This window comes from Excalfactoria chinensis, chromosome 7 (genome assembly GCF_039878825.1).
Source record: "Excalfactoria chinensis isolate bCotChi1 chromosome 7, bCotChi1.hap2, whole genome shotgun sequence".
NCBI lineage: Eukaryota > Metazoa > Chordata > Aves > Galliformes > Phasianidae > Excalfactoria > Excalfactoria chinensis.
This window is the reverse complement of record NC_092831.1, coordinates 21,113,008-21,123,476: the sequence shown is the minus strand read 5'-3', so window position 1 is coordinate 21,123,476 and position 10,469 is coordinate 21,113,008. Positions and strand designations below refer to the sequence as shown.

Below are 10,469 nucleotides of genomic sequence, written 5' to 3'. Positions count from 1 at the left end.
GTTATTTTAAAGCACTTTGTTCATTGCAGTATCTAAGAGGGACCAAAGCTTATTGAAAGCAGCATGAGCTTCTTCATAGCCCTTCAGCAAAATGTATCCATCTCTTCAATCACCTTTCTTTCATACGTGCATAGAACATAAGAGAAGGTATCCTCTGCCTCCAACGCTGAGAATTTGAGCTTCTGGCACACTGAGGAGGTGGGATAGTCCTGTCCCACAGCAAGCTGGTCTCTGCCTAATTTCCAGTGTTCTGACTGTTCTGAGCACTGCCTTCGGGTGGCCTCTACTCATCCTTCATCCTCATGCCAAGAGCTTTCTATCAGCTGGATGAATGCCTCCAAAGACCTGTCAGACAGGGAGCACCAGGGAAAGGCATACTTTGGAATGAAGATGCTGAGACTGGTGCTGAGGAACTGGTCAGATGATTGTAGCTGCTGTATGTCCTGAGTTGCAGTACAGCCTGATGCATGAATTTTCTTGTCCCCAGTTCCCATAATTGTCTTTCATATTAGTTTGTTAGCTTCAGTCAGGACTTGAAAAAAGAAAAATAAAAGGTTGTTCAGGAAGGCTTCCAATTCTGCATGCATAATCTTCTGCTTTTGTATTCATCTGAGCTGTGCTTATAGTATATTTCATCACAGAAGAGTGGGCAATTAAAAACACAATTAATTCCTTGCTAATTGAATATTTTCTGAGTAATTCACAAACCTGGATAAGTACCAACAGCAAACAAATATTTAGAACTGTTAGCCAGCAACTAAAAGTACGAGAAATAGTCATTTGATCACGCACAACTTTTGGTCCATCTGTGTAGAACGGCATGCCCCAGTCTGCAGACAGGGAGATGTGAAGACCTGCACCTTTGGAGGTAGTGTTACATGCGTAGGAGATGTCACCTGGGCTTCCCTCTGTGTATTCTGTGGTGGACTTTGGTCCCAGGTCTGCCTGTGAGGAGCTGCATGTTACACCAGGTGGCTCAGCAGAGCCCTCTCTGCACCACTGCTTGTGGGAAGCAAAGGAAGGGAGAACAGTGTTACAATGGTCTTCCTACTTAGAGAGCATCTGAGCAGCTTGGAAAAAAATTAAGTGGGGGTGCTGTTGGATGCTCACCATCAGTACATTAGACACTAGGCTTGAATAAGGGCCTGGATTCCTTGTTCATTTTCACAAGGCTCAGGGTAAATCGAAGAGGAGAACTGTCAGGAGAGTGAGAAATCTGGAAATGAAACACAGAGTCCAAAAGAAACTAGTCAAGAGCTATTAGAAAGTAGGGAAAACCTACCTAGATTGTCTCCAAGGAGACTTGAGACTAAGAAAAGCCAAGTTGTCTCAGTATATTGCTGAAATGAACTTGCAGCCTGGCAGTATGCCCAGCTTAGAGATGGCATCAGAACACCACTACGATCCATCTGCAGTAAACTGAATGTTCACTCTGACACAAAAATATGATGTGTCCTTCAGAAGGAACCACTGTTCTTTACCCAGAGAGTGCATTATGCAACAGATGCTGTAAAATGCCCTTGTACATCAGTGTGCCCAAGTGTGGGTTTCCTATGTGGCAGCACAAGATAGGAAATGTTATCAGTTGCCCTATTTGCTCTGAAACCAAGTGAAATGTTAAGTACTGACTGGTGATTTTTGTAGACAATGCATTTTGTTACCTCCACATCTTGATTAGCCCAGAAAAACAAGGTTGGGCTTAGTCTTTTGCCAAGAGCAAGAAAGGAGAAAATCCTTCTCTGCATCCCTAGAAAAGCTAGCCTTTCCCATATCAATTGCTCAATCCCTAGTCTTCCTGACTGGCAGCTGTTGCCTGCTCTAGCACAACAGTCTTGCAAGATTCGTAGGTGATAACAAAACCTTCTGGGGAGGCCAGCAAGTGAAGTTTTCAACATTACTTAAAAAGAAAATCAGCTGTGTATGTCTCTGTGATGAAATTTGCTAGCACAGGGTCAAGAAAAAGAGGAAGAAGAAATTTATTGGAAAATCCAGTTTTAGTTTGTATATGGTAAACATTTTAGCAATACAAAGAGCATGTGATTTTAGGAAATGATCTCTATTTTATGCTCCAAATAAATCTCCAGCAGCATTGATAAAATCAGAAAATCATTTTTTTTTAGCTTAATTTGTTTTAAAGCAAGGTAGTGAATTTTATTTTAGCCTCTCAGAAACATGAAATTTCAATCATACTGCAGTACTTGGAATCTAATATTCAGCTCTTTCACATCATTCACTACCTCAGTGAGCCTTGTAGAACATTTTATGAAAAGAATTGTTTTAAAACCTTCCAAGGACAAATATTTCTTTAGGAGCATTTAATGAATTTAAAATATCTCAGAGAAAATACACTTGCTGGCTCTAGTAACTGCATTACTTCCTCTGGGACATTAAACAACCAGCACCTCACAGTGGGTGGGATGGCAGATGCTTTCAAAAATTCTCCTTACTCTAAATATGACTTGCTCTGTCTCTTCTCTTTTGTTTTTATGCGTTGAATGGCTGTAGCCTCTGTTACTCAAGTTCTGTTTAGGGATTTGGGGTTGTTCTGAGACTTGGCCAGGAGGTCTGAGTATATAGTTAGCCTGAGGGACAATTCCTAATTACACAATGCCACTGCAAAAGAAGAAACAGATGGGAGATGCAATTCCCTGGTGCTGACACATCCAACTGTTTTGTCCTGCCCATCCCTACCTGTTTAACTTCTAATCCTCTCATCTTCCCTTCCCACCTTCTCTTTTATCTAATTTCTATTCTCACAGGGGTATTTCATCTATAATTTTTTTCAAACATTTTTACTTATAACAAACTACATGGAATCTTCAAGTTTTGTTTCTCAAAGAGATAACATTCACATGATGAGTGCACACAGTACAGTGTATTTCAATATGCAGAGTGGCTCTGCTAGTTGAGGACCCCAGCTTCTGGCAGGGTTGGAGTTGTTGCACATGTGACTTGTCCACAAGTTACTACTGCATCTAAACCCATCCAGGCATGCCCAAATGGGCAGCGTCCTTCCATTGAAACATCAGCACTGTGGAAAATCATTGCTGATAACAAAAGTGGACATCTGAGATGTAAAGCAGGATGTCTATAAATATAGAGCACACTTTTCCTCCACAAGACTGGGATTTCACCTAGCAGTATCTGAATCTGGGTCAGATTTGATAACTGAGTCAGATGGGCTCTGTAGAAACTCTCTTGTCTCTCATCACAGTAATGCATGTCCAGACAGATCTTCTTTCTCAGGAGAAATAAATTTATGTTTACACATTGGCATTTTCCAGATGAATCAATAATTAGATGTAAAAGTGATGAGAAGTGTCAGTTAATGTTTTATTTAATTAATTAATTTATTTTAAGAGGGCAGAGTAATTATGGGGGTGGAAAATAATATTTTCTAATATTTTCTTTCTCAGCTCTTTAAACTCTACTGCTAGTTTGCGCTGCAAACTATAATGCTTTTATTATAGTGTTGAACAAAATATTTTTCAGCAGAAGGCAAGACTTTGCTTATTCAGAAAGAAAAAACCCTTTGTAGGGTCATCTGAAAGCCACGTGTCTGACATACCTGAAGGCTGTGCTACCATCCAGCAAGTCCTGGACAGACTGGAGAGTTGATCAGAGAAGAACCACATTAGGTTCAATAAGGGTAAGTGCAGAATCCTGCACTACACGCATCAGCATAGATTAGGGACTAACCTACTAGAAGAGAGATATACAGAGAAGGACCTCATAGTTCTGGTGGACAGCAGGTTGGCCATGAGGCAGCAGCATGCCCTGGTGGATCAGGTCAGTGGTCAGTTTAACGCATCCTGTGATGCATTAAAAAGAGTGTGCACAGCAGGTGGAGGAGGTGATCTTCCTTCTCTATTCTGCCCCAGTGAGGGCTCATCTGGAGTACTGTGTCCAATTCTGGGCTCCTCAGTTGAAATAAGACATGGATTTCCTGGAAAGAGTCCAGTGGAGGGTCACAGTGATGACTGAGGGCCTGGAACATCTCCCGCACAAGGAAAGGCTGAGTAACCTGGAACTTTTCAGCCTGGGGAAAAAACAGACAGATGGGGAGATCTTATGAATGCTTATAAATATCTAATAGGTTGGAAACAAGAGAATGGGGCCCAGCTTTATTCAGTAGTGCCTAGTGACAGAAGAGGGGTCAGTGGTTACAAACCGGAACATGGGAAGTTTCATCCAAACATAAGGAAAAACTTGTTGACTTTGAGGGTGATGGAGCACTGGAACAGGCTGCCTAGACAGGTTGTGGAGTCTCCTTCTCTGGGCATATTCAAAATCTGCCTGGACACTTTAACCTACTGTAATGAATCAGATGGACTAGATGAAGTTCAGAGGTCACTTCCAATCCCTACAGGTCTCTGATTTTGTGAAATACTTAGAGATAAAAGAATAAATGGCATTCAAATACTATGTTCAACAGTAGCCCATTTAAATTCACTCTAAATAATATATCGAAATCACTAGCTTGGAATTCAACTCGCCCAATTTTACAACTTAAAAATGCCTGTCTTGCATCTAGTGCTGGAAATAGGTTTCTGAGATCATAGCTGCCACTTCTCCAACAGCATCCATTTTACTGGATGTTCAAATTTTAGTTCTTTAGTTAAATTTTCTGGTTGAACATTATGTATGGGCATACTTCATTTGATCAGTTATAGCTAAAGAGGTTAGCCAATTTATGGCTAAATAATCTTCTCCTATCAAAGAAGAAATGAAATTCGCTGAATTAATATAAATTCCTTGAGGCAGTGGCTGTACCTGAGAAATACTAAGGGGAACCAATCCTGTTATATTATGATAGTTCAGAGACCTACAAGTGTTACCCTTTTCAGTACAGTAAAATCTACATATTGTACATTTTAAGGTAAATGCAATCTCTTTTTTTCTTTTTTTCTTTTTTCTTTTTTCTTTTTTTTGATGGATGGATGATGGGAATTATTGATGTGTCTGCTTAGCATGCTGTTCTCTTGGCAGACAGCCTAGCCTTTAGAGGATAAATGAGAGCTCTCATATGTTGTTAGTGTTTTTTGCAAGTGTACTCAAATCACATACAAACAGACTGACTCTTGCTCTGCAAGATGCATGTAACAGCACTGATTCCAGTGGATGATGCTCATATCCAGCCAGGAGAAGACCAGGCCCTTTGAACTCACTGCATAGTTAAGTAAGCTTTGGTCCTCAGAGGCTTTTTTCATCCGCAGTCTTAAAGGAGTGGCTGCTATAGAAGGTATTTCTCTCTTGTTATGCTATTGGTTTCTGTGTTTAATTCTTAGATACTAAAAATGTATTCTTATATCCATGTCAAATAATCTATCTCTTCTACTAGATTCTTCTCCTTGCATCTTTTTTGACAGTAGGCACCAGCATACAAAAGGAATCAGTAGCATGGCGACAGCAAGCATTTCAAGTAGATGTGGTCCTTGAATACGCCCATCCTCCTTCTGGATAAAATAAAATTGTGATTTTAAATGCCAGGGCTTGTGGAGAATAGAAAAGCCAAGGCTCCTGCTTCGTATGGCAATGAATTTCTGCTATAAAAGGGAGAGAACATAGCTCCTTCTCAGCCAATAAAAAGAAGGGGAATGATTCCTGCTCTGTCCCTAAAAACAATAATTTGAGCTCTATGGCCCCAGACTTTCAGCTAAGTCAGTCTAAAATATTCATTGAAAATAATCTATCATTGAAAAGTAACCTTGCTTGGTATGGGATGGGGAAACGACTAATTGTTGTGTGCTTTCACTGTTTCTCTGCTCTTTGCCTGTAGACTAGAACCTCCAGCTCAGAGCTCTAAATTGTATTTTGACAACTCACAGCCTACTTCCCTCTAGAAATGACATGTGGGTGATCAGATTGGCTTTGTGCTGCTGAAGGGAAGCACAGCAGGATGCTGATTGCTGGCAGCTCCAACAAAGCAAAGACTCCTCAGAAAGGGGAAGGAGTGGAGGGATATCCATATTGCAAGGAGAACTGGAATGCTGTATGTTTTGCTATACAACGTGACTGGTCACTATTTGGTACTAGAAGTATCTTTCAGGAATACACAAATTTTGTCTGAAGGTCAAACATAAATAAGAGAGCACACCAGGCAAGTGCTTTTACAGGTTGGCGTTTGTTTCTCCCTGATATAGATAAGCACTGTTTTGCAGATTTTTGCTTTTCAGTATTACCCTTCTCCTTTAATATTTTTGGGCTTTTTTCACAATGAAATCTTCACTTCAATTTCTGATTAACCAATTAATTACCTAGCTGCAGTGCTCTGATGGTTTAGACCATGTACTTTAGGCGTTCATGGCAGCTAAACTCCACTGGGAAGCTCAATCTCATGTGTGGGTTTAATTAGAGATGCTTTGAGGGCACTCTTAATTTTGTTTGAGAACTCTGTGCATCATTTCCTACACAGCCTCCAGCGTCATTTCTGAGCTCAGCAAGGCTAAAGGAGTAGCAGTGCCCCAGTTGTTTCTGTGGGTGGAAACTCACACACTCCTTATTTTGAAAATTATGTTTAATGTTCTAGTACAGAAGCTAAGTAAAGCTATAGTTAATAAGAAGCTCTCATGTACATATTAAGTTTTAAGGGGTATATTTTCCATTCATTTCACATGCAATTACTACTCTTTGATATTAAATGGAATTCAGTGTAAAGGCCAAAGAAAGTGGTGAGTGGTGATGTAAATTGAAATAAATCTCTATTAAAACACAGCTTTTATAGAAAGAGTCATTCAAGCAGCTTTGCTGCAGCTTCCAACTATTCTGTGTCATTAAGGACTAACAGATCCTTTGCACTGGTGTAATTATGTATTAGAATAGTAGCATTTTCTGTTGCTACAAGAAGACATGAAATATCATCAGCTAAGAGATTTACATGGCAAATATTGAAATTGGCTAAATAAGAGGGCCAGGGCCCTATCACAGAATTACAGCCCATTGTATCGAACTCAGACAAGACAGCATGAATAGAGTTGGCAGCACCTATGAAAGCTGAACAAAAAATTGATAAGAAAGTCTTGCTAGCTCCTGCTTTGCAGTAAGCTGTGCTGGAAAAAAAAAAAAAAAAAAAAAAAAAAAAAGTGAGAACAGCCAGGTCTGACTGCTTCCTTACGCAACAGAAAAAAAATCCCTCTTTCTGTTGACAGACAGCTCAGTGCTTTGTCGCTGCGGCTCAGCTGGAGCAGGCAGGGACAGGGGATGCTGAAGCGCAGCTCTCTCCTCCCTGTGACCACATCAGACAGCTTCATCAGAACCTCCCATCTATGGGTCTGCAGGGCCATGGACAGCCTCAGCTCTCCCTCAAGGTAAGGCTTTGCAAAATCTGTCTCAAGATATACTGTGTTTTACCCTCTCCAAGTGATTCCTGCATTTATAAGGTTAGCTGTAGGATTTGTAGTTTATAAGATATTTTCCTAATTGGGATCAGTGCCCTGGTTTCCTTTGCCATGCATCCATCCCAGTGGTAGTTCAGCACCAGAGAGAAATCAGAGTGAGGTAAGAAAGTGTTCCAGCTGGCCTTGATGCAGAGAAAAACACAGACTGCTGGTTCACTCATGCTCTCCTCTCTGAAAGTCCCAATTCTGCACCTGCAAGACCTGAAGGGTCATCCTCTTTCATCTGCAGGGTGCTGAGACAGAGGAAACCAGCAGTGTCTGCCCTCAGATGGGGCAGATCAGCAACTGCTGCCTCTCAAGTGCCTTGATCTGCCCTGGGGAGTTCTCCAGGCAACTCTTTGCTCTCCTTCTGCCTCAGGACACAGAAGTTAACTCCAGGTTCTTCCTTCTGTCTTTGCTTATTCTAAGGTAAACCAGAGTGAGGTGCAAGTAATTGTGAATTGATGGAAATGAGTTCAAAAGAGACATCCTTGCATTCATCATTATGTGATAACTATTTCATGTTAAATGGCAACCAATTAAATAGACATAGAGGAGCACAAAAGCATCTGGCTTTCACTGAGCACTGGAAGGAGTGTATTTGAAGGAGAACAATTCCACATGTTGGAAAGCAGCAAAGAAATGTAAGCATGAGGAGCTGGGGGAGCCAGGAGAAGGACTGTGGTATGCTGTACTTTGAAATGTTTACAGCCATCAGATTAGGACTTCTTTTAACTGTTACAAGCTTTATGTTACTACATAAAAGTGAGATACTGATTATTATCAAACTTTCTGGGGAAAAAAAAAAAAAAAAAAAAAAGGATGTGATCTTATTCTTGAGATTAGAATATAGTGTGTTTTGAGGACTCTACAATACAGTTCATGCTCTGGTTATTGTCATGTTGTTGTAACATTCAGTACCTTCTTTTGTGGTATGGCTGTGGTGAACAGCTGCCCTCTGATTGAGGAAAATTTCACACCTTGTCTTTGCAATCAGTGTGGAACAGCACTGGGAAGCTGAAATGGGGAGCTGATTGTTTCCACTGCTTTGCAGGAAAGAGTAACTCATAAATCCATGAAGATAGAGAAGAAATGTATTTTTATTTTCAGTGCAAGTTATTTTTGTTAGCTGTATGGAAAGGGGGAGAAGGGAAGTGTAGGATCACAGTGCAGCAGAACTGTGCCAGTCAGCTACAGCAGTGCTGATGTGAGGATCAGAGGAAGTAAATCTGGGGAAAGTTAAAGATATTGTGGTTAAAATATATATATATATATATATATATATATATATATATATATATATATATATATATATTGGAAGAGAAACATTCTGAATTGCTATACAGACTCTGAGGATGAGTAAGAAGCAAGTGGGAAAATATCCTGGTTTGTCTGGTTTGTGTAGAGAGCAGCTATGGCTCTGTATTCTTTCTCCCTCACTTTGAATTTCCCAAAATAGAATCATATTTCCATTCTAAGTTCACTCCTCTGCTGTACTTTAGAAGTGCTGTGTATATTCTCATGCCATCAATTACATCACTGAACTGTTCCCATTCACTGCACTGATTCCAGAGTAATTTTTGTGTTCACTTTATTTCATGGACATCTCTACACAGGGCAATGTGTGCATTCTACACGTTAAATCACAGCTCTGCATAGCATGGTCTAGAGGGAGTTGTCCCTGCCTATAGCAGGAGGTTGGGAATAGATATCTTTAAAGTCCCTTCCAACCCAAACTATTCTGTGATTCTATGAAGATGGAGCTCTGGTAAACAGTGCCCACTATTACAGAGCATCCCAGAGTGAGGAGCTGAGCTCTGGTTGCCTGTGAGCTTCAGCCCAGCATAGCCTCAGTGCCAGCAGCCTGCTGTGTCCCCATGGAAGGGCACTGGAAATCACTGAGCCCACAGAAAGCGATAACTGGAGTCACTGAGGACTTTTTATCGCAAAAACCAAGGGTAGTACAGATGTATTGTTTGAAGAATAGTAAGTTGACCTCTTTCAGAAAAGCAAATTTGTTATCTTACATGACTGTGCTAATATATACAGTGTTTAAAAGACTGTAGCCTAGCAAATAATTCTTTGAACAAAGGATGAACTTTTTTTCAGCTGTTGTACTGGAGCTAAAGTCTTTCTGAGAGTACTGGTTCTTTTTAATATGTATGTTTATTTTAAAAAAAACTTACACTAGAACTCATTTTTACATACCTATTTTTCATCATTCTCTGGGTAATTCCAAGCACATATCTCATTAAGGGTTCTTGTGTGGTACATGTATAACCAGGCATTGCTATTTTGTCAGTGACATAATATGTATGCAGAACACTATCTACTGGAAGCAAAAATGAAGTAAAATGTATTTTGGAAAACTTTCTGAAATTCAGATCTTTTATTTCCTTTCTGTGGCATTATTCATTCCATTCTTTGTGTTTAACTGATGCTTCTGCATTTCAGCTCAGTGGGATGATATGATGTTGCACACTGTTCCTTATTCAGCCATTATAAAGAATCAGGCAACTGCAAAAGTACTTTCCATGTTTTCTCTCCAAATTGTTGTGTTTGGGTTTTTGTGTTGTTGTTATTTTGGTGTTGTTGTTGTTTTGTTTGTTTGTTTGTTTGTGGCAGCTTTGGAGTATACAGTGGTTCAGGTCTGGCAAGTCTTTCAGGTGGAATTTAACCGTATGTGAATCCAGAACTTCTCAGACTTGGTAGATCATGTTCTCATAATGTGATTTAGTAAGTGTGCTCTAGGGTACGCATGCTCTGAGTGTGTATATTTGCCTTTCTTTGCTGCTATTTGTACAGCTTCTTTTACATTTTTTTCCAGGATGACAGTGTTTGCATTTGGCCTACTTTGGTTATTATTAGATTCTTTTGGTGCCCAGTAATTGACTCTTTTCTGAGATGCTATGTAAGAAGCCTGGAGTCTTTTACATGTGTTATTTAAATATTTGATTTCTACTGTTGGTTTGTCTGCATGCCGTTTCACTCTTCAGCAGCTTTCACAAAAATCCTCGGGTTTTTTCAAGCCCTGTGGCATTCTTGCTGTCATGGAGTAGTAAGAGCTAGAGGGGAGATGACTGGGGAACACTG

General features: G+C 40.2%; 1 protein-coding gene across 2 annotated transcripts in view; it reads left to right on the top strand.

Moving 5' to 3' along the window:
* Positions 1-7,148: 7,148 nt before the first annotated feature.
* CWC22 (CWC22 spliceosome associated protein homolog) overlaps positions 7,149-10,469 on the top strand; it is a 78,615-nt gene continuing 75,294 nt past the window's right edge. For both annotated transcript variants that reach the window (XM_072341803.1, XM_072341799.1), the window contains exon 1: positions 7,149-7,307. The gene's annotated coding sequence lies outside the window, so the exon portion shown is untranslated. The remainder of the gene's footprint in view (positions 7,308-10,469) is intronic.